The following is a 24390-nucleotide window of genomic DNA, read 5'->3' as shown; positions in this document are numbered from 1 at the left end:
TGAGTTAAGTCAGTAAATTATAAATGGAACAAAAAGTCCAAAGAAAACAGTAATAATAACACAAAAGAATCAGACATTATAGAGATGATCAAATCAATAAAATACTGGTACTAACCTCTGACAAAACTGGTAAAGAGAGAACAGAAGCAGACATCATTAGGGATGAAAAAATGGTACATGCCCAGAAGTGTAGGAAAAACTTTAAAATAGTAAGGGCATAGCTTATGAATGATATGAGACCAACACAGCTGAAAATGGAGCGTCATGGCTCACCAGGAGGGAGAGGAGAGAGGGGAGAGGGAGAAGGGTGTGTGAGGGATGCTGGGGGCAGCCGGGAGGGTGGTGATGCTGGTGACCTGGAGGTGTCAACGAGTACCGAAAATAATCACCCTGGTAGGTGAGTCACAGGTTTTGAGCCCTGATATCACACTTTAAACTTTTAAAATGATTCTTATCTATTGCTTCATCTGATTTCAAAAAACATCCAATTAAGTAAAGGTGCTACCAAAATCCATCTCAGTAACAGCTTTTCTAGTTTCTCAGTAAGGAAAAACCACCTTTCACACAAAGACTGAACCTAAAGTGGAGAGTTTTTGATGCTATCAAATCAACAAAAACCTGAAGGAAAAACTGCTAATGACACCAGATGTTGAACTTTGGGGTAGATAATTATAACTGAAGGGCCACTTTTTTTTTTAAGGTTTCCAGCTATGATTCCCCAGTTATCTGAGCTTCATTCAATTCAGTAGACAGGGCTGCTGCTGAGGTGAGTGTGGGGGAGCCAGGGGACTGGCTGGGGCAGCCCTTTTGGAAAATCTGAAATAAAAGCATAACAAAGGGCAAAGTTACCAGGCCTAGCCTATAGAATACAGGATCGAAATTACTAGTTACTCCAGAGTTTCTGCTATCAGCAACCATTTCCTGAAACTGCCCCTCCTTTTTCTAAGAAAACCCACAAAAAGGAAACAAGCCATTTGAAAATTCTGATCAGTTTGTGTCCTGGCAGCAAATAAAAATCATCAATAGAACTTGCTTTTAGCCTTGAGCAATATTTTCTAAAACAAAACACAAAGAACCTGTGGTACTTAACTATTCTGTTATTGATTTACTGTGGTTTGCCAGGTAATGCTGAAGAAAATTAAATGTACGGAAGGCTGAAACGCGTTTTCTGAGGTGGTGAGCAGGGTAGCCTGTGTCTTCTGAGGCGGTGTCGCTGGCCATGCGCAGAATGAACGACTGAGGGGGCGCACTTCGTCTGATTACAAATAAGCTGGAGAAGCTCCTTGCTGCAGAGTTTATGAAACCAAAGTCTGCTTTCACTGTTGAGAAGGACAACGTTATTTAGTTGAAAGCTTGCTTCTTCTGCTAGTTATGCTCCAGTGTACAGGGAGACTTCAATCAAATCCAATATGGATGTATTGAGTGGCTTCTGTGGGTCTGACTCTAAATCTGGTTTTTAAAGTCTAAGGATTTGGCACATTCATGGCTTATAGGTCCCCAGGGCTTCCCTTGTGTCTCAGCTGGTAAAGAATCCGCCTGCAACATGGGAGACCTGGGTTTGATCCCTGGGTTGGGAAGATCCCCTGGAGAAGGGAAAGGCTACCCACTCCAGTATTCTGCCTGAAGAATTCCATGGGCTGCATAGTCCATGGGGTCACAAATAATAATTCAAAACAATTTTATGCTGATTACTGATTCAAGAGCACAGTGGTCATATTGTTTCAAACTTCAGCATTTACATGCAATCTTATGGAGCAGTGTATTTCCTGTTTAGTGAAATGGCCTGTTTTCAAACCTAGAGGCACTTTACATACCTACAGGGCACTGTAAATTTGACTCCCTTACTTAAGACTAAGAATCTGAAAGTTACATTAAAACTTGAACCCTTTACTTTGAGTTAGCCCCTCAAGCCTTTATTGAGTTCATTTTCTTGTAGTTTAGACTACTAATGCTAACACACTTAGTATCTGGTTTCTCAATCTAAAGCACAAAACAAACAGACAAACGGAAGAGGGAGAGCGGAGAGCAGGTAGAAAGGGAACAAGGGTAGGAGTACTAAGTGACACCTATTAGAAACACTACACAACAAAAACGAAACCAAGGAACCAACTTGGGATCAACCAGTGCAAAGACAACGGCTCTCACATGTTAATATCAAGAGACACCAGGACAGCAGAATACAGCAAATGACTGTTTATGAAGATGGTCGAAGAACATTTTCTAAAAAGCCAAACCCTGACATAACCTGTTTAAGAGGATAGGGAAGTGTACAATACATTTAAAACCTCTTGCCTGTAATCTTTTTAAAAACCTTTGCTTTTATAAAGAATAGGTTTCAGTTATCTGAGTAATTTCCTTTATTTGGAGGTGCTCATTTATGGAAAGTGGTGAACAGGAGACTTGCTGCCCTTTGCATTTTGGAAGGTCAGTATTAAACAGGGAAAAGCTTGCACCCTGGCTGCCTTTCAGTAGCACCATGTGACGTCACCAGGCAGACAAGCCTTCAGAACCTCTGAACTCAGTAAAGACATATGGGGCCACTTAGGGCCCAAGTTTATCTTGGCTTCCTTTGGAGCAAGTTTGATTACTTCTAAGATTTATGGTCAAAGTGGAAGGGAAAAAAATACCTCACAGAGCAGATTTATAACCTCATCTTGTTTTTATAATAACATCAGGGATGACATCCTATGACAGAATCTTGGAATGACTGCAGGGCGACTTGGAAACTCAGTGGGAAGTTTTATATTTTGGGGGTTTGGAGCATTTTGTACTTCCAGAGGTCAGGGAGGAAAGGACCAGGGAAATGAGCCAGGGAGACAGTCAGAGAGTGAGTGTCAGCTGGTCTAATTTTCTGTGTCAACTCTGAAAATTAGATAAACAATGACAAACCAGGCTTTTTAAATGAACTTGTCACTTCTGGTTTTCTTGATACAAGGTAACATTTTTCAAGTCCTGGTAGCCCTAAAGACAGATTTAACCCCTGAGAGGTTTCTGTAAGTGTTCTAAAGCACCCACATCTAAACAAAAGGTTGAGTCCAACCCTATCACCCTTAAAAGAAAAACTAATTATCCTTGAAAGTTAAATACTCTTCTTCTAATAATTAAGGGATTACGCTTAGAGCCAAAGGTCCAGCCTTCTATAGTACAGCCTTAGCAACTTGATTTTTTTCCCTTTTGGTCATCTTCTTGGCTCTCCAGGCCAGCTCCACCCTTCAACATGGTCCTTTGATCTTTCAACCAGTGTTCTAAGCAGGGACTGGTTCCCTGCACCAACTCAGGGGATCACAGATTGTTCTGGGTCCCCTGCTCCTATGTTATGAAGATGGGGTAGGAGAACTGCTCTGGCCTATAATTTGGCTGTGACAAGCTCCCTGGTGGGGAGAGGAAAGATCAGTGAATCTTTAAAAGCTGCCCTTAGTGGCTTTGCTCTAAGGATATTTATTCAGTTGGAACATGTTGATTTGGAGAGAAAAATAAGTATAAATACAATTAGCAGCATCTGAGTAGAGTTTTTCATTCCACAAAGTGCTTTCAACCTCATCATCTAATTCAAATGTCACAGTAATGTCATGAAGTCTCAGGATGGCATTAGTGTCATTATGTTTAGAGAAGTTAAGTGATCTGGCTAAGGCAGGGTTGGGATCTGAACTGGACATCAGCTCCAAAGCCTGTGCTTTTTGTTAGGTTTGTTAATATATGTTTTGTTACATTATAATATATGATAACGGCTAACAGCCAATGGTTGTGAGCACCTATCCCATGTCAGATACTAGTTAGGTGTTTTCATTTAGAGTATTTCCTACGATCTCCAGTCACCTGTCAGAAGAGATGTGGGCTTGCTGCTGCTGCTGCTGCTAAATCACTTCAGTTGTGTCCGACTCTGTGTGACCCCATAGACGGAAGCCCACCAGGCTCCCCCGTCCCTGGGATTCTCCAGGCAAGAACAATGGAGTGGGTTGCCATTTCCTTCTCCAACGTGTGAAAGTGAAAAGTGAAAGTGAAGTCGCTCAGTCGTGCCCGACTCTTAGCGACCCCATGGACTGCAGTCCACCAAGCTCCTCCATCCATGGGATTTTCCAGGCAAAAGTACTGGAGTGGCTTGCCATTGCCTTCTCTGGATGTGGGCCTGCTGCTGCTGCTAAGTCACTTCAGTCGTGTCCGACTCTGTGTGACCCCACTGACGGCAGCCCACCAGGCTCCCCCGTCCCTGGGATTCTCCAGGCAAGAACACTGGAGTGGGTTGCCATTTCCTTCTCCAATGTGTGAAAGTGAAGTCGCTCAGTCGTGTCCGACCCTTAGCGACCCCACAGACTGCAGCCTACCAGGCTCCTCCATCCATGGGATTTTCCAGGCAAGAGTACTGGAGTGGCTTGCCATTGCCTTCTCCGGATGTGGGCCTACTTCACAGCAAAGATATCGATGCTCCTAAGTGGTAAGCCCTGTGCTTCAGGCTGAAGTCTCAACACTGGCTGGAATCCAGGATCTTAGACTTCATATACCACTCTTTCCCCACACTCCACAGCTTGCAGCAACAGCCCCCCACCCCCCCGCCCTCCTGCATTCCATACAAAGCACATGTGCTATGGTCTGCCCTGGATCAAAGTACAGAACAAGTCTTTTAAGGTTCTCTGACCCCAGCCTTTGCCTCATCCTTGAATTCTAATGTCTTTTTCCTTTCTGATGTAGTAGAGTCTCCTTTTTAAATGTGTCCCAAGGTTCAAAACTACCTCTGCCGCCAGCTTACTGTTGAGAAGAAAACTATCTGATTACACAAACTCACAGGATGGTATGAATAACGAATGAGAGCATTGGGACTATATGCATTTGAAAAGAGGCCACCTGCCCCGGTCCAGCTGCATCTCTGATCTCTCAGGTGATGAGTTCTGGGTGTGAGGGGCTCTGTCTATGTGGGCAGGTAATTTCCCTGTGGTTTCCAGGGGCCTGTGAAACTCTCCATCATGCAGCTTTCCGCCCTAGCTCTGGGAACTCTGTGCTCTGTACAACAAGGAGAACATCACCAACTGCACAGGAAGGCCATGGTCTGCCCTGGACATCAGGAAGGCTGTGTGTAGAAATGCCCAGCACAGAGGCTATGCTGGAAACAGCTCTATAGTTGTGACTATCAGTGGCCTGGACTTGTTTTTTCTAAGGACATTTTTGCAATACCTAACACGTGTTCTGGAGAAGGAAATGGCAACCCACTCCAGTGTTCTTGCCTGGAGAATCCCAGGGATGGCGGAGCCTGGTGGGCAGCCGTCTATGGGGTCGCATAGAGTCGGACACGACTGAAGTGACTTAGCAGCAGCAGCAGCAGCACGTGTTCAGTGCTAAGTCTGGAAGGCCGAGACCGGCTCTCCTGACAGCTGCACATGGCGTGGGTGGGCAGGCAGAGGAAAATGAAGGCTCTGGCTCTCATGTAGGAAGGACTCTCACCACTCACTGAGCTGCCCTCCCCTGAGCCTCAGGCCTAAAGACCCAACTTGCTCCCTCATTTAAAACGGGAATGAGCTGACTTCCCTGAGTTCAGAATTGCGTGTAACTAAAACACAAACAGAAAAAAAGGAAACCCAACTGTTGCACCCGTGCACAGCCTACAGACAAGACGGCAGTGCCCTCAGACAGCATTTCAAATACAGTTTATTAGTGTGTGATATGAAAAGGGTATTTTTATTGCATGATATAATGCAATGGGACCTTGGGCGCTCTGTGGAAAGACCTCACACTCAGAAGTGTAATGAACCCGTAGTCCCCAAAACATTATACTGTACATTAACCTATCATTAATGGCATGTTAGGGCTAGGGGCATTGCACGCTTGCTGGTCAGGGCTCCATCAGGACAGTGTTGAGAAAACCACACAGTTTTCCCAGGCTTAAAGCAAATAGAGAAAATAAATATTCCTGATGTCTACAGGCAGCTTTAACGGAAGTTCAATCCCAGCTCTGCCTTGCAATTTCCAAGACTGCTTTTTTAAGAGAGGAAGATGCACAACTGAGCAAAAGAAGGAAACGAGCCTTCTGCAGTTCACCCGCAGCTACATGCCCCATAACCCCAATGTGGGCTAGACAAGGTCACAAGCAGAGGGTGCCTCTGGGAGCAGTGCAGAAGCTGCCCACAGGACATTCAGGCTAGAACTTCAGTCTCCAGAGGAAGAAGGGATCTTGGAGACTGTGCACCGACCTCCCTCACTCTCTAGATGGGGAAATCAAGGCTCAAAAAGATAAAGGAAGAGACAACCTATCCAAAAGAAAAATGTGCACAGTATGTGAAAAAAATACTGATGGCCAATAAACATGAAAAAAACCTTCATGCTTAATAAAAAGAATGCAAGTGAAAACAACTGCATACCATTTATCACTGATCAGATAGGTGAAGATTAATGTCCAACACTTTAGTAGCAAAAGAGGTGGATGCTCAGTCGTGTCCAGCTCTTTGCGATCCCATGGACTGTAGCTTGCCAGGCTCCTCTGTCCATGGAATTCTCAAGGCAAGAATACTGGAGTGGGCAGCCATTCCCTTCTCCAGAGGATCTTCCTGACCCAGGGACAGGACCCACATCTGCATCACAGGTGGATTCTTTACTGCTGGGTCACCTGGGAAGCTCCGAAAGAGGTGAGGGGGAATTGCAATTCTCATATCCATTTTATAAAGGCGTATGTATATATATAGAAAGATGGTCACCAGCTTAATAGCAAAGGTCTGGAAATCACCAAAATGTTTTATGGCAGGGTCCTGGTTAAATAAATATGAAACATCTATATAATGGAACACCATGCAGCATTAGACAGGCTGAGACAGACTTTCATTTGATATGGAAAGATCTCAGATCTCAAAGATATAAGCAAAAAAGTAAGGTACAGAACAATAAAATTAACAATTCTTGAAGGACACACAAGTTACTATTAACAGTGCTTAATTCTGGAGAGTGGGGCTGAGGGTGTATTTTGTACCTTCTGTACTCTTTGAATTTTTAAACAATTTTAACACTAGTTTTAGAAAGTCAATGATGAGAGCAGGAGCAAACATTTTGGGGGAACTTATTTCCTAACTTCTATGCTAAGTGATTCATGCACTTTATCTTGTCTGGATTTTCACACACAAAAAAGCAGTAATTTGGTCACTATTATCCCTTTCTATAAGGGCTTCCCTGGTGGCTCAGATAATCTGCCTGCAATGAAGGAGACCTGGGTTTCATCCCTTGTTTGGGAAGATCCTCTGGAGAAGGGAATGGCAACCTACTCCAGTATTCTTGCCTACAGAATTCCATGAACAGAGGAGCCTGGCGGGCTACAACAGTCCTTGGGATCACAAAGAGTCAGACGTGACTGAGCGACTCACACACACACATCCCTTTCTGTAATGTGGGAACCGAAGTTTCAAGGGATAAAATAATTTGTTCAAGGTGACCTTATTGCCCATCTACTTTCAATAATGAAACAGTATTTGTAAAATAGAGAAAAATCTTTCCAGATTCTGATGTAGCCCATGACCACCTTCCTGGGGAAAGCTGGGAAAGCTTGCCTTACCCTACCTGTGGTCAGGGAGGAAGGCAAGACAAAAGACTGCTGACTCTGAGGTGGAATTGAATTTCTGGAAATATCTAGTCTCCACATCACAAAAGGAGATGGGCCGAGGGACCCTAGGCTATCCACACTGTTCAAGTAAACAACACTTGGCAACCAGGGCTTGAACACATGAAGGGAAGTATTTCCCCAATTAAACATGGAACGACTTCAAAGGAAACCCAGCAGGCGTTCCATGAATGAAGAGGCAGCTGTCTGAGACCAGCAGAATTACAAGGTGAGAGTAGGGGCTAGGAAGGACGGGGCAACCCCACGCCTTAGAACTATCTGTGCGGAATCTCGACACTGCTTCAGGAAGTTTGCTGTTTTCTCATTCCTCCATTCTCCCCAATAAAAGAGTCTTGTTATTTCTGGATAACAGACTTTGCAGCAACATTTTAAAATGCTAGATTTTATTTGTCCTAGGGTCTGCCAACACACGCTGTAATTAAAATGTTGATTAGTAAACAGTTTAAATATATGACAGACAATGCAGTTAAAGCCTACAGTTAGGTCAATATGTGATTTAGATTTGCCATTTAAAAAATCTCATTTAAATTTTGCATACATTAATCACTACCATACTTCAAGGTTCTGATATCCACCTGACTACAGTATTAAAATAAAACTTGCTGCCCCAGGGAAATCCTACTTATTCTTAATTGTTTCGAGGCTTTGATGGGCTTTTAATCTAAGATTAATTTATGCAATTTTAAATAACTCTTCTTATGATTAATAAGCTTGAAAATTAAAAGGAGTCTAAAGCAATTATAATGAGCATTTGGTCATAACCTCATTAGAAGAAGGAGTGAAGGATACAGCTCTGGAATTCTTACAAGACTACAATTTAAGGTTACTTTTAGAGAAGTCAAACGTAGTTCCTGAAATTGCAAAGGCAGGTTAGCAAAGGTCAGTGTTAAAATGACGGCTGGCTAGATTAGCATACTAATGATCTTCCCTGATAGCGACAGAAAGGACACTGAAAAGAAGATGCAGAAAGAGAGACAAATGACATGCTGCCAAGAAGCGACAGGCTCTGAACTGGGTTTCCTGTTATTCTGGCTGGAGAACTTCAAGAAATTTCAGAAAGAGCCAGGGGATTAGAACATCCCTATTTATAAATCAGTTTTAGCAAGAGAGCCTGGTCCACATGGAGCAAGCAGAGATCAGTCCTCTGTAGCCTGTTTGCCTGTTGTGGTGGGATCACTGCCTTGCCTTGGATAGCAAGGAGATCAAACCAGTCAATTCTAAAGGAAACCAACCCCGAATACTCATTGGAAGGACTGATGCTGAAGCTCCAATACTCTGACCACCTGATGTGAAGAGCCGACTCACTGGAAAAGACCCTGATGCTGGGAAAGATTGAGGGTAGGAGGATAAGGGGACAACAGAGGATGAGATGGTTGGATGGCATCACTGATTCAATGGACATGAACTTGGGCAAACTCTGGGAGATAGTGAGGGACAGGGAGGCTTGGTGTGTTGCAGTCCATGGGGTCACAGAGAGTTGGGCATGACTTGGCAACTGAACAACAACACTGCCTTGCCTAAGAACCAACAATGGCTTCCTGCAGCTGCAACTCCTCACTGGTGTGGAAAACCCTTCTGGAGCTGGCTCTCCGCTGAGCCACCCCTTCCTTAAAAAAAAAAAAATTTTTATGTGACCCATTTTTAAAGTCTTTATTGAATTTGTTATAATATTGTTTCTGTTTGGGATTATTTTTTGCCTGCAAGGCATATGTGATCTTAGCTCCTCGACTAGGGATCCTGCATCCTCTGCATTGGAAGGTAATGTCTTAACTGCTGGACCTCCAGGGATGTCCAGAATCATCACTTTTTAATTTCTATTTTCAGACAAATCCTACAGGTCTGGCTGGAGCTGAGTTGCGTCCTCTGACCACCCTCAGCTATCCTGTCCTGAGCCCTCGCACCACGCACATCAACAGCACACAGCCCACCCTGCATTTTCTATGTGTCTCCTCTGGGGGTGTCCAGTCTGCTCCCTGAAGATCTGGATGTTTCTTACACTTCTTCTGAGCCCATCACAGCACCTCACAGATAGCACATTCTTGTTACTTAACTGTTTCATAATAATCACTCCAACAAGATGCTCATAATACTGATACTAGAGGACTGACACAAAAAGTTAAGGCTTTATAATGACTGGGGGAGAACAACTCACAGAGATCTGTCTATCCCTAAGAAAACTACCAATTCATTAGACACTACTACAAGTGTCTAACTTATGTTTACTTCTTCTAGATCACATTAAGTTCCACTAAACATATTTGTCTTTCAAGAAGCTACTGATCAGACATGCCCAGGAACATCAGATGAGACAAATCGTGACCCAAAGAGGCTGAAGGATTTAGTGCCCCTACATATTTAGCACTACTTCCACAAACTATTTTAATAGGGAAAACACCCACCCTTCAAGATTGGTATTAACTCTGTCATTTTATAGATGAAGAAGCTGAGGCTCAGTTAAGCTAAGTAACTGTTGATTACCCAGGAGAGGCAGAGGCTGTATCTGAAATCGCGTCTTCTGATAACCCAGATCAATGCTCTTTCCCATCTGCCATGTTGCTTCTCATCTTATATTCACAACAGACTCATTTTCAAGATCGAGAGTCCATCTATGGCCTCTGCAGACTTCACACAGAGGACAGAGTGTGTCCTGCTGGTTGTCAGCCACACACCTTTCCACTTCGACAACCATGGCTATGGAAACAAGTGGGGTCATGGGGTCATCAACTCAACGGACGTGAGTTTGAGCAAACTCGGGGAGATAGGGAAGGACAGGAGAGCCTGGTGTGTTGCAGTCCTTGGGGTCTCAAAGAGCTGAACACAACCGAGCGACTGAACAACGACAAATCCTATCAACCAGTCACAATCTGGAGTGGAGGGAAAGCAAAGTGTCGGGAGGTGGGAAATGATGCGCTGGTTCCTGCTGAGCAGCTGGGGGCTGGGGATCAGACTCAGGAGGAGCGATACAGCCATCTGAGGCTTTAACTACTTGCCCACAGTCAGCCCCTCCCCTGCTGTCCAGGAGATAATATTCTTTCCTCATGATCTTAGAACGATCAGAAAAAAGACTCTAGGGGATGCAGGCTTCAGTAGTTGCGGCTCCTGGGCTCCAGAGCACAGGCTCAACAGTTGAGGCGCATGGGCTTAGCTATTCTGCGGCATGTGGGATCTTCTAGGACCAGGGATCGAACCCGTGTCTCCTGCACTGGCACGTGGATTCTTTACCACTGGGCCACGAGGCAAGCCCAATGTTTTTTTCCTTGTGATGAGAACACTTAGGATTTACTCTCTTAACAACTCTCAAATATATCACATTAACTATAAGCCATTATTTTGTGCATCACATCCCCAGTACTTACTTATCTTAGGACCGGAAGTTTGTACCTTTTGCCCATCTTTATCCAATTCACCCTTCCTCTGCCTCTACCTACCACAAATCTTTTTCCAATGAATTTTTTAAGATTCCACATATGAGATTTTGTCTTTGTCATTGTCTAACTTACCTCAAACACCGTAATGCCCTAAAGATTCATCCATATTGTTGCTAATGTCAGAATTTCCTTTTTTATGGCAGGATAATATTCCATTGTGTATATATGTGTAACTATCTCACAACCTTTTCACTTATTCATCTGTTGATGGACACTTGGGTTGTTTCCATGTGTTGGCTGTCTAAGTAATGTTGCTATGAGCATGGGGGTACAGGTATTTCTTTGACTTAGTGTTTTTGTTTCCTTCAGACACAGTTCCAGAAATGGAAATGCTGGATCACATGAGGGCCCTATTTTCCATTGTTTAAGGAAGCTCCATATTGTTTTCCAGAGTAGCCTAGCAGTTTGCAACCCTACCAACACTACACAGGGTTCCCTTTTCTCCACATCCATGCTAACACTTATCTCTTGTCTTTTTGATGACACCCATTCTAATAGGCATGGGGTGATATGTTCATTGTGGTTGTGATTTACATTTCCCTCCATAATTAGTGATGTACTTGCTGGCCATTCGTATAGCTTCTTTGGAAAAGCGTCTATTCAGGTGCTTTGCCTATTTAACTTGTTGCAAACTTTGATTATTTATTTATTTATGGCTGCACTGGGTCATCACTGTGGTGCACAGGCTTTCTCCAGCTGCAGTGAGTGGGGCTGACACACGGCTTAGTTGCTCTGCAGTGTGTGGAATCTTCCTGGACCAGGGATTGAACCCATTTCCCCTGCATTGGCAGGCAAGTTTTTAACCACTGGACCACCAGGGAAATCTTCCTTTGCCTATTTTTAAATTGGTTTGTTTTTCTTGCTTTTGAGTTGTATAAGTTCTTTATGTATTTTGGATATTAATCCCTTATCAGATACATTGTTTGAGAATATTTTTTTCTCCTTCTGAAGAGTGTCTTTAATTTAGTTCTTTTTGATCATCCAGTCAAGAGAGCTTACTGAACAGCTACTTGGTGCCTTGTATTGTGCCAGCTGACTCAGTGGTAAAGAACCCGCCTGCCAATGCAGGAGGCACGGGTTTGATCCCTGGGTCAGAAAGATCCCCTGGAGAAGGAAATGGCAATCCACTCTAGCGTTCTTGCCTGGGAAATCCCACGGACAGAGGAGCCTGGAGGGCTACATCCATGGGGTTGCAGAGAGTCGGACAAGACTGAGTGACTGAACAACAACTGTGCCAGCTGCAGGGGATGCAGTGTCTTCCTCACCACACTGTTAAGCTCCTGGCGGGCAAGACTGGCGTTTCGTCAGTCTCTGTATTCCTACAGCTGTGCAACTCAAGTAGTTGGTCTGGGAGCCACTTGCTACTGGTTTGCAAGAAGTTAAGAAGCTATGCCACGAAGTAAATCAGCTCACAGCTTCTTCACAGAGAAAATTGTGCTATAAAAAACTGTCAGGTGAATTAAACAGAAAACTTCCATACGTGCTTGATTTATATTCCAGCACAAACTCCTCATCTTGTGTTCAAGAAACTGTTCAGATATTACCATGAATCCATGGTCTGTATCTGAGTAGCACTAAACTATAGCACCTAGCAACTTATTCCACGTATAGAATGTGCTCAGTAAGGTTTGCTGAGTTAAAAGAAATTTCTCCCAAACTCAAAGAGTAATATCACTTAGAAGCTGCTCATTTCTATAACTGTGATAGTAAACTAAAAAGGAAAGAAGGTTTTGTGGCCACATAAACTCAATACGCCAGCAAATATGGAAAACTCAGCAGTGGCCACAGGACTGGAAAAGGTCAGTCTTCATTCCAATCCCAAAGAAAGGCAATGCCAAAGAATGCTCAAACTACCGCACAATTGCACTCATCTCACATGCTAGTAAAGTCATGCTCAAAATTCTCCAAGTCAGGCTTCAGCAATACGTGAACTGTGAACTTCCAGATGTTCAGGCTGGTTTTAGAAAAGGCAGAGGAATCAGAGATCAAAGTGCCAACATCCACTGGATCATCGAAAAAGCAAGAGAGTTCCAGAAAAACATCTATTTCTGCTTTGTTGAATATGCCAAAGCCTTTGACTGTGTGGATCGCAATAAACTGTGGAGAATTCTTAAACATGTGGGAATATCAGACCACCTGACCTGCCTCTTGAGAAACCTGTATGCAGGTCAGGAAGCAACAGTTAGAACTGGACATGGAACAACAGACTGGTTCCAAATAGGAAAAGGAGTACGTCAGGCTGTATATTGTCACCCTGCTAATTTAACTTATATACAGAGTACATGATGAGGAATGCTGGGCTGGAAGAAGCACAAGTTGGAATCAAGATTGCCAGGAGAAATATCAATAACCTCAGATATGCAGATGACACCGCCCTTATGGCAGAAAGTGAAGAACTAAAGAGCCTCTTGACGAAAGTGAAAGAGGAGAGTGAAAAAGTTGGCTTGAAGGTCAACATTCAGAAAACTAAGATCATGGCATCTGGTCCCATCACTTCATGGCAGATAGATGGGGAAACAGTGGAAACAGTGTCAGACTTTATTTTTCCGGGCTCCAAAATCACTGCAGATGCTAATTGCAGCCATGAAATTAAAAGATGCTTACTCTTTGGAGGAAAGTTATGACCAACGTAGACAGCATATCAAAAAGCTGAGACATTACTTTGCCAACAAAGGTCTGTCTAGTCAAGGCTATGGTTTTTCCAGTGGTCATGTATGGATGTGAGAGTTGGACTATAAAGAAAGCTGAGCACCGAAGAATTGACGCTTTTGAACTGTGGTGTTGGAGAAGACTCTTGAGAGTCCCTTGGACTGCAAGGAGGTCCAACCAGTCCATTCTAAAGGAGATCAGTCCTGGGTGTTCATTGGAAGGACTGATGTTAAAGTTGAAACTCCAATACTTTGGCCATCTGATGTGAAGAGCTGACTCATTGGAAAAGACCCTAATGCTGGGAAAGATTGAGGGCAGGAGGAGAAGGGGACGACAAAGGATGAGAAGGTTGGATGGCATCATCAACTCGATGGACATGGGTTTGGGTGGACTCCGGGAGTTGGTGATGGACAGGGAGGCCTGGCGTGCTGCGGTTCATGGGGTTGCAAAGAGTCGGACATGACTGAGCAACTGAACTCAACTGAACTGAAAACTGCAGAACATACTCTGCCTTCAGCTTTTACCATAGATTGAGGAAACCAAAAAGCAGGAAGAGCTCACAAATTTTCACAGCTTCCCTTCAGAGAAACAACAGACAGGTGCAAACTGCTGGTGATTACTTCCTCTCTTTCTACTTGGTTTATTTGCACTGAGTTTAGGCCCTCGCCAGGCCCCAGCCGCTGTGTCCAGACACCAGCTCTCTGCTCCAGCCACAGCCCTCCAGATGCAGGACGAGGCCAGCGTGGAGGGGAATAGAAGGGGTGAGCTGAGTAAGCGTCCTGGAAGGATGAACAAGCACAAATTGTTGACATTCTGTGTTTCTTTGTGGGGTGTCTGTTTTGGTTTTGTTTTGGATTGCCTTAGCTGCAACTGTCACAACCATAATAACAACCCTCTGCCCACTATGCACCAATACATATTAGCTTTGATGCAGTGCAGAACAGTCCTATATTCTTCCTGGCTATGTGACTCTAGGCAAGTCAATTATCCTCTCTGAGCCCCAGTTCAATGTATCAGTCAAACGGGAATAAGGATCATCTTCATAGTGTTTGTGTGAATGTCAAATGAGATAAGATATACAAAAGATCTCTGTAAATATATGTGTATTTAAAACTGTGATCTGTTAAGCTTAATTTGTCTCTCTAAAGTTTTTCTTTCTTTAAGGTTGAAAATTAGAAGACTTTCTGAATTTATCTGCAGCCACAAGTTGTATGCAACAGCTGCTCCAATTTCAAGTAATTTCAGAGAAAACAGGTATAGTATGGATTTTGACTAGTGTGTATATTAGATATAAGCTGTGTCTCACATATGTGCAGGGAGTAATACACTCACAAAAATACCCCAATGTCCTGCAATGCGTGGCTCAGTTGTGACCCCACTCACAAAGCCTCCCCAGGCAACCCTGGCTGGAAGAAATCTTGCCTTTCTCAGAGCTCATTGTACCTGTTAAATTCATATCACTTCAATTTCATAAATATTCACTGAGCATTCAATGTGGGGCTAGGGATTGGGCTAAATGCTGAGGTACAAAGATAAAGATGACCTGATCTTTTCCTCTAGGAACCCGTGGTCTTGCTTATGGCCTGTCACGTTACTGTCACAAAGTGTGAAAAAAGCACCGATAGAGGTACTCAGCCAGAAAAAGGGTGACACACACACACAACAGGAAGCCAGCAGCCCCACTGAAGGAGGCCAGGCAAAGCTTCAGAGGCTGAGCCAGCTGGATTTTGCAGGCTGAGGAGGAGTTCACCACACGGGTGTAAGGAAAGCGCATTCTTGATGGAAGAAACGGCACATGCAAAGATATGACCATGTGAGGATGCCTCACGTGTTAATGGGCTGTCAGACTGTTAGGGCATAGGCTGCGTGTACAGGAGTGCAGTGAGGTGGGGGGCCAGGTGAAGGTGGGCAGAAGTAGGTGCAGGAGGGCCTTTGGCGAGTCTGTCTATCCTGCGCTTGGCTGTTCATGTTCTCATATTCCTTGCTAGACTGGAAGCTGGCTGAAGGCAGGAGGCAAGACTGACAAACTGTTTCCTCGGCATCAGCCAGGATGCTCTGCCCAGAGTAGACACTCACCAAAGATGGGTGGGTGTGTGCTGAGACGCACAGGTGTGACATTCTCTTCCTATCTCACAAGAGCAGAAGAAGCTGCTGAAATACAAATCTTCACCAGACATGCAGTGCGTTACGATTCAGCCGGCCCACGAAAAGCTAGCCTCATGCCTGCCTTTGGTACTTAACCCACTTTCCAGATGACATGCTCTGCTGCCTGCACAGGTGAGCTGGAAGGGGGCCATTTCCAAAGGCAGGAAGCCGAGCTGCCCAGCCAGGGCTCTGCTGACCTCCCTGACAGGGGAAGGAAAAGCTCGTTTAGGAGAGAGAGCTTTCCAGCCCTGGAACTGGCACCTCAAGCCCGGCAAACGCCAGCATTCCAGGGCTGCTGATTTGCCTTCCCGAGAGTGAGAGTATTCCAGAGGCAAGCCTGTGGCTTAAAAAAAAAAATCATGTTTAATTTAAAAATTAGAAACTGGAGCAGGCTGTGAGCACAGGGGTTGATTGAAACAAAATTTAAATTCCTGTCAAGCCCATTTAAACACGGGGGCCCTTCATAGACAATTAGCTGCTCCCTGTGAATGCTGAATAAACTCAGGCCTGGTCACTGCGAGCAGAGAGGCGCCTACTGTGAGGCGCCGAAAAAAAAATTAACTAAAATCAGGCTGTATGAAATATTCAGCCTTCCAGTATATCACAGGGGTTTGAAAGTGTAAACAAGACAAAAATCGATTCCTTAGTGCCCTCAAATCAAGCCCCCAAAATGGTTAGGGCATCTGTTTCTGCTAAATTTTGTTTACATCGGCAGATTTGCCTTAATTGAAGTTGTTTATTTCTCATTGTCCCTGGGGCCCTAATCTCCCGATTACTAATACTTAACACTCATTTCACATCTAAAGCTACTTCTAATCCTCAACAGGTTTTGGGGGCTCTTAAAATTATTGAAACCACAGAGGCGGGAGAGACAGCCTCTTTGTGAAAGGAACATTTTCTTATCTACTACCAGCTGGGCCCAATCATCACCAGGGATGGCTACAACAAAGGTGCTAAAAGGCTCCTCCACAATGACTGCTGCTCCACTGGGGATCAGAGGATAAAAAGGAGCTTTGATGGAAAAATCTGAACAAGAGGCTAAAGCAGTGCAGCCAAATAAAGTTACTGTCATAATCAAGTGCTGTCAATCACCATGAAAATCCAATTAAAAATGTCTCAGCACAGCCCTCTTAAGTGGAAAAATGTACCCTATGTATACAAATTTTTGTCAACTCCACACCAGTCCCACAATGAGAAAGTCCTCCTATTAATTGAACCTCCCTCCCCCCACCCCCGAGCTTAGAAAGAGATGCGGGTCATTCAGAAGCAGTCTGAGGGAGCCGCGACACACACAAGCTATTGGTGTACAATTAAAAGAGTTAATCGGGTTACATTTGAAAATTCCATTTTTATTTGTGTCGAGGGAACCTTTGCACGAATAAACGAATGGTAACTTATTCTCCTACTTCAGAATCAGTGACCATTTATATTAAGAGAGCGGAGAAACAGTAAACCAGGATACTGGAAAGAAACTAGTCCATGCTCCGGTAAATGTCTCTCGGTAGACCATGGCCTAATGTTTAATTCTAATCTTGAAAATTAAATAGAGGACAGAAGGCCCAGATGTCTCCGCTGCCTTTCTGCAGTCTCTTAAATGGCTAAGTGAACCTCAAGTTATCTGCAGGCAGATCTAACCCCCCAAATAGCTGTCTATAGAAGGCCTCACTGAAACCACACAGCTCCTGGTCCCCCAAGCTCTCTCTCGAAATTGCTACAAATTAAAAAGCAAACAACCCATTAAACAAATCCAGCTGGTTACAACTGTAAATAGGTGGCTTCTAATAATTTTCCAGCCCTTGAAATTCCTGGCTAGACTCATTCATTATTGATAAGGATTGCATCGATTTATTGGAGTGCTGTTTTGTTTGGTTGCTAAGTTGTGTCTGACTTTTTGCGACCCCGTGGACTATAGTCCACCAGGCTTCTCTGTCCATGGGATTTCCCAGGCCAGAATACTGGAGGGGGTTGCGAATTCCTCCTCCAGGGGATCTCCCTGACCCAGGTATCAAACGTGTGTCTCCTGCATTGGCTGGTGGGTTCCTTACCACTAAGCCACCAGAGAAGCCCTATTGGACTGTACTTATAGGAAAACAAGTTTGCTGCTTTCAATAGCAATTCCAAAGTCACAGAGACTGGGATTCAGGATTGTTTTATATTCCGCCCACAAGTGGCTGAATGACTGGATTTTTCATCCTAATCTATTATTCCCGAGGACTGGGGGGCAGGGTGGCCCACATCTGACATGGTGATAGACAGAAGACCTTGGGGTCCCCTGCCATCAATCTAACCTGAAAAACATGGCGCTGGCCAGGTGGTCCCCTCTAAGTCTTGACTCTCCAATGACCTTTTGACTTGGAATGAACTGTCAAAGGTGAATTCTCAAGTGGTCAGAACACACGTCAAAGATCACAGGTGCTCTGAACAAGGCCTGCTTCACACTTTCTTGCTCTTCCTGTACTTCCAGGGTGGACAGCAGAGCCCTGGTACCTGTTCTGATTGGTCTGGCTGTACTGATCGTTAAAAGCTGTGAATGGTATCCAAGCAAACAATGTGATATCCCAGAAATTCTATTATTTTGGCACCAAATGATTTTCCCATATGACCTCTCATAGCAGAAAGCCAAATAAGAATCTCTGATCAGATCATGTAGTTCTAGTGTAGCCATCCTAACTCATACTGAATATCAGAGCCCAGGATGGCTTGCTCTTGGGTGAGTTTCCCCAACTTTACTCTGATTTCCTAGAGAACAGGGACACATGATGTCATATTTGTCTTTATGTCTAATAGAGTGTTTTATTACAATGAATTAGAATGAGTGGCACACGCAAAGAATAATCAATAGTGCTTTCTCTTCTTTTAGTCAGAACAGAGAACATGCCTGAATGACAGCCACATACAACTAAGCTAGCAACTGAATTAAAGATCAGTCTCTTCTTTCAAGGAACTCACAATCTAGTTGTAAGGAGAGAAAAATGGTGTCAAATCAGTGAGTTTCACTTGGACAGTTTTTAAAAGCAGCGGCAACAAAAAGAACCCCCAGGACCTGCTCTCTGGTCCAAATGCCAGAGATTCTCTGACTTGGGTTGGGATCTGGGCAGTTTCTTTTAAAACCCACTCAGATGATTCTGATGAGTTAGGAACCCCTGTATCACATGGACCCAAGCTGTGAGTCTACCATGAATATATAGTTTATATGATGAAGTGCTGTTTCAAGTTAGAGACAATAAATGGTGGAGGGATTCCGAGAAGGGAGCAAGCACTGCGAAACAGAGGAGTGGGGAAAGCTGCAGGGAGGAGGAAGGAGAAGTTTGAGGACAGTGGAGAAGAGGGCATTCTAGGCTGAGGCTGCCACCCGAATAACAGAAACTCCCTGTGAACTGAGCAACGTCAAAGGAGGAACAAAGGCATAATACATTCAGAAGACCCAGCTCAGCCTGGGTGACTGTGGTAGAACACTGAAAAGAGGCTCCACTGCTGCACTTCACTGCATCCAAGGTAATCAAACTGTTCCTGTGGTCAAGGCTGTGCAGCCACATTGTGCCCTGAAATGATGCTGGGAAGATGGCAGTCCGTTCAGTAAAATAAGAAAGAAGACTTGCAGGCAGGAGTTCAAAAATTGCAATTTTAAACAGGCAAATCATCACCATATTAAGAGATCGGACTTGACTGATGGAGGAAAAAAAGTTATCCTTAACTGGGAAATTAAAACTGTCAGATCACTATGATCAAGGGATGACAGATTTTGATCTATCTGTATATCTCTGGTTATGTGCATATATACAAATACATTCACACGTATACACATGCATTTATCTGCTAAAGTCTGGTGAAAAGATTAAGCAGTCACATCCATGAAAAAACAAAGCTTACTTTCTGGGGTTATAATCTCTCTGTTCTCACTGAAGTGCTAACATGTCATCAAAAATTCAAATTAAAGCTGTCTGATTCAGTGTGATCTCAAGCATCCAGACAATGATTCTGCCGTTGTAATTATGTGCAATTAAAAACTAAAATCAACTTCTTACTAGTGCCTTCCTATTTATAAGCAGACACAAAACAGATGATTTTAACGGCCTTTAAAACTTGAGAATAATAATAATAAAAAATACATTACGTGGTTGTCAAATGGACCCTATGTGGAGCCCCCGGGCTTCTGTGATATCTTTTGTGCTTGGAGAAAATATTTAGTTGAAGTTTCAATATTATCCAGTTTCCCTCTGCAAATTTGGGGTGTCTTGGCCAATGAGCTGATGTGCACTTCCCAAAGAAAAACCAAAAGCAAAAATGATGTCTGCAAGAACTGGTGGCTAGACACACATGTAAGTCTGGCCCTCAGGGTCTATTTTTAATACACGGTCCACATGATGCAGCAAACTAGCTAAAGGTAGTAAACTAGCACCAAGTTCAGACTCGCTTATTAAACCATCACCAGTAGCTTAGAAAACTCAGATTACAAGCACATGGCCATGAGCAACGTGCAAAGGGGTCTGTGTGTGGAAATGTGCCTTTTCTCATGTTTGTGCTTAGGGACTCAGTAAGCACTGGACCAAAATAAAGTGGAACTTCATCTTTGGTCCAGTTAGTAGAATATGGTGATAATGCTGAATTTTATCTGAGTCCTAGGCTCCCAGAAAGCAGTAACAAGTGACGAATCTCCCTACTTCCCGTGTTAGCTCCAAAGACCAGCTGCTCTCACAGAGATGAGACCCCTGTCCGTCCCTGCGTAAAGCTGGTGGCTAACTCCCTGGTTCACCTGCCTCCATAACCTTGGCTCCCTCCCTTTGCTTTGAGACACTCCTCACTGAGAAATATTCTCCCTATTGCAACGGCCTGACTACAATCATCTCCTTAACCATCCAGTGCATTCTCTGGGTTTGAGTCCCATAATAAAGCCATTTGGTCTGAACCCAGAAGTCACACTGGAATTTGAGTGCTGGAGATAAAAATCCTAACAAGATGGTTTTTCCGATTTTTAAAAGGGACCCTGCCCAATTTATCACATACCTGGATTCGCTTAGAGAACAACACACCAGCCTATCTGAAAATGTAATTATAATCAGGCTTTGGATAAGCAGAAAAGCTACCAGTGACAATGTAATTTAGAGTTATACAAGTTAACATCTCTTTGCAAGTAATTAAATGTTTAAACAGATTTTTCTGGAACAGTTTGGTGTTTATTAGCCCCCAAACAATGCCACCTCCAGTACATAAAGCCTTTTCTGAGAAATGAGATGCCTTCAAGTTTGCAGCTGCTGGAATTCAGACGAAGGGGGCAAAAATCTTTCTAAAAGCACTATTTTGATTATAACTGACAGTCCTCCCACAAGACCCATACTTGCTTCTCTGGGGTTTCCAGCCCTGTTATTTACTTGCTTTCTAAGCAAAATGTCAAATTTCAATTGCAAACTGCACTCTGTATTTCTTCTCAGGTGCCTGAGTGGAAAACCAAACCTGAGGAAATGCTGAATGAGGATGCCCTGCTCTGGAATGTACCAGGAAATGCACAAAGTACCAGGCATGATTATGAGAACCAGAGGAGAAAACCCATGTTTTTAAACAATTACTAAAACAGTATAGTAATGGCATAAAGACAATTTCTGCGCCAGCTTGTTTCTCTGAAATTCTCTGCCACTGAACAGCTAGAACAGATAATAACTATTAGTAAATCAAACTCCTCTGCAATATCCAGCTGTGCCTCACACATTTACATACAGATAGAATGGGTATATGTTTTTAATATGTATGTGATACGTACTTGTACCACAGCCGAAGCCCATGGTACAAACGAGGAGGAGAATGGCAATCGGATCAGCATGAGATAATAAAGTGGCCTAGATAAAGTATTAGCCAGCGATTGATCTCAAACCGGGAGGCGGCTTCTTCTGACCTGATTACTTACTATGCATAGATTCCATTAAATAGAGCTTAGACATGGAAAGCTTCTGGAAACACTCTAAATGCATAGAAGGATCTACAGCGCTCTGAACCTAAATTGTAACTGCATAGGTGCCCATGGCCCACACTGTCCTGGCTTGAGTTAAGGCCCACATTCAGGATAGGCTGAGAGGTTAAAGGGCTGCCTGACAGCTGGTGGGAAGCCCGGCTGGCCGAGTCCCACAGGGAGGGCCCATCCCTTTCCTTCCCTCCCCCATGCCAGCAAGCATTTCACCCTCCAAATGAAGGACCAACTCCTGAGCAGCTCGCCTGTGATCACAGCAGAGCTCCTGTGATCAAAGTGGGAAGGAAGTGAGGAGCTGAACAATCACTTAGGGTCACGGTCCCCCTTTGAAAAACTGATGACAGCCATGAATTTCTCTTTAAAAAAACACACGCATATCCCCACAAGCATATACGATTTTGGAGTAATTTCAGGGGCTCTAACAGACTTCTGGAAGTCACTGACCCTAGGTCAGGCACTGCTTATCTAGTCCATCCCTTTCATTCTCAGATGAGGACACAGAAAGTCGGGAGGGACTTAGGGAGCTGCTGACCAGGGAAGGGAGGCTCCTCTGCTAAATCAGCCTGACCTTTACTATAAAGAAACCTAGAAGGAAGATTAGTTCCTCAGAAGGAATTCTCTGTGGTTTACACAAATGGTCTATAAAGAAAGGTTGCTCACCATGTGCCTTTTACTTAAAAATATGTAAACATACAATCTGAAGAGCCAAGCCAGCCATGCACCTCCCCATCTGCATGCCTTCACCTCAGGTCTTCTCTCTCCCTGAACGCAGGGTAGGGTCCTTAGTGTCTTGCTTCCCTCAGTCTGATGGCTGACATTTGGGAAACCTTCCCTACCGCCTGCACATCACCATCCCCTCCTCTCTTGCTGCAATTCCATCAACCTTTCCGCCTGGCAGAGGCTGCCCTTTCCCCCAAAAGCCGGAACATCCTTGCTTGGTTGTCTGAAGCCTCCGAACACTGTCTGCCACTTCCTCAGAGTTTCTGCAGTGTGGAAACTTAGTTTTCTAAGCCTGTTGGTCTTCAGTCACAGAGCTGGAGCAGCACTGATATAGGTCTTTTCTGTGCTTTATATCAGGGTGACTTAAAATTGGGTTAATTATGGAATCATCAGAGGAGGAGCAGAAAGAGTGTGTGTGTGGGGGTTCCTATCTGTCTGAACGTTCCTCGCTGCCTGCATGGCTGGTTTTCCTTGGCTTAAAGTTAGCAATAACTAGCTTTAAACAATAACTTGAAGAGTTACTCACGACATAACTCTTAAGGCACTGAGGAGAGGGAAGATCTCCCCCAAGAATGAAAGACTTCCCTATAAGTGAGCAGGAGTCCACTCAGGAGAATTTACTCAAGAAAAAAGGTACTGATGGGTGGGTGTGCTGCTTCTATGTCAAGTCAAAGTTTTCAGACCTGGATACTAGGGTTCCTTCTACTAGAAGTGGAATTTCTTAACAGATTGCCCAGCATGTGGTGAATACATTGCCTATCTGAACCCAACCTTTGTGGGTTTGTGACTCCAAGAGGCCAGTGTCAATGGGATTTCTGTTCCAGGAGCACTGGAGGTTTCACATTGCTCTGAAAAGGTCTGGGGACTCGACATACTCATGCTTTGCCCATCCTTTCCTTTGCCCGGAATAACTCCTTGCAAACTCTCTATTAAAATTCAATCCAACCTCCAAAGGCCCTTTTCAAATGCTACCTTCTCCATATTGCTTTTCCCCATTTCTGTGGATCCCCACAGACCTCTGCAATTCTTTTCTAGTAGTTAGTTTATTCTAGTTACTTGGATAGGTGCCTTACCCTCTGCAACACTGTATGTGTGAGGTGTACTCTGTATCTTCTGCTGAGTCTAGCACAGGACTCTGCACATAATAGTCTGTATGTATCTACCGAATTCAGTTGTCTGCCTCCTTCTGAGATCTCCCAAGATGATGTGGATGCCAATGATGAGAATTCTGAGTTAATTCTTTATGTAGCTTAAGGGCTATGTACCAGAAAACAGTACCAGTTCATGTGGATCCTGGCTAGCCTCCCCTAAATGTGAATATCAAGGGAATTTCTTAGTCCAATTTTAAGACATTTCCACTTAGAACAGAAAAATTGTAGCCATCTTAGGGATAACCATGCAAAGCAGAGAGAATTAAATAGCTAAACGGCTAAATGAGTTCTAACACTCTAGAGCCTAAACCTGAGTTTTACATTTCATCTTTTAAGAATGACATGGTCAAAAACTTCAAAGATGATTTTTAAGACTCAAGTATTCTCATATGTAAGGCGACTGCACCAAACAAAATGACAAAAACCACCTGAGCACCTGCCACATGCACAGCCCAGGCCCAGAGGTGATTCGGCGCACCTCTCCCTATATTCTCATTTACTAAGGCTGAGACCGGTCAGGGTCACACTCAAGTTCATGTAAGAGTTTCTTGACGAGTCTGTAACTTTCGATATTTCTATCCAACTTCACCTCTGATGTTCTCCCTATGATACAGAAAATGCAGGCCCATAGGGAAATCTCAGAAATCCTGCAGTCTTCACAGCCGATATGGCCCAAGCTGTGCAGACCATGTTGGTATCCTGCTGGCTGGAGTCACCGGGCTTGGGAGATAAACTGCTCTTTCTGTG

At 44.0% G+C, this 24390-nt stretch overlaps 1 protein-coding gene and 1 long non-coding RNA gene across 5 annotated transcripts in view; one reads left to right on the top strand and one right to left on the bottom strand.

Annotated features, from left to right (window-relative positions):
• Positions 1 to 24390, bottom strand: part of MAP2K5 (mitogen-activated protein kinase kinase 5) — a 278537-nt gene that overhangs the window by 14886 nt on the left and 239261 nt on the right. The gene's annotated exons all lie outside the window — the stretch shown is intronic.
• On the top strand, positions 14333 to 21357 carry LOC148776611 (uncharacterized). The gene is made up of 3 exons (XR_016038275.1): positions 14333 to 14429; positions 14833 to 14922; positions 21243 to 21357. It is a non-coding gene; the product is annotated as an uncharacterized LOC148776611 (long non-coding RNA).

The sequence above is a fragment of the Moschus berezovskii genome, chromosome 9, assembly GCF_049115385.1.
Source record: "Moschus berezovskii isolate FMDL1 chromosome 9, NW_MosBer_1.0, whole genome shotgun sequence".
Classification (NCBI taxonomy): Eukaryota; Metazoa; Chordata; class Mammalia; order Artiodactyla; family Moschidae; genus Moschus; species Moschus berezovskii.
This window is presented reverse-complemented; position numbering and strand designations above follow the sequence as displayed.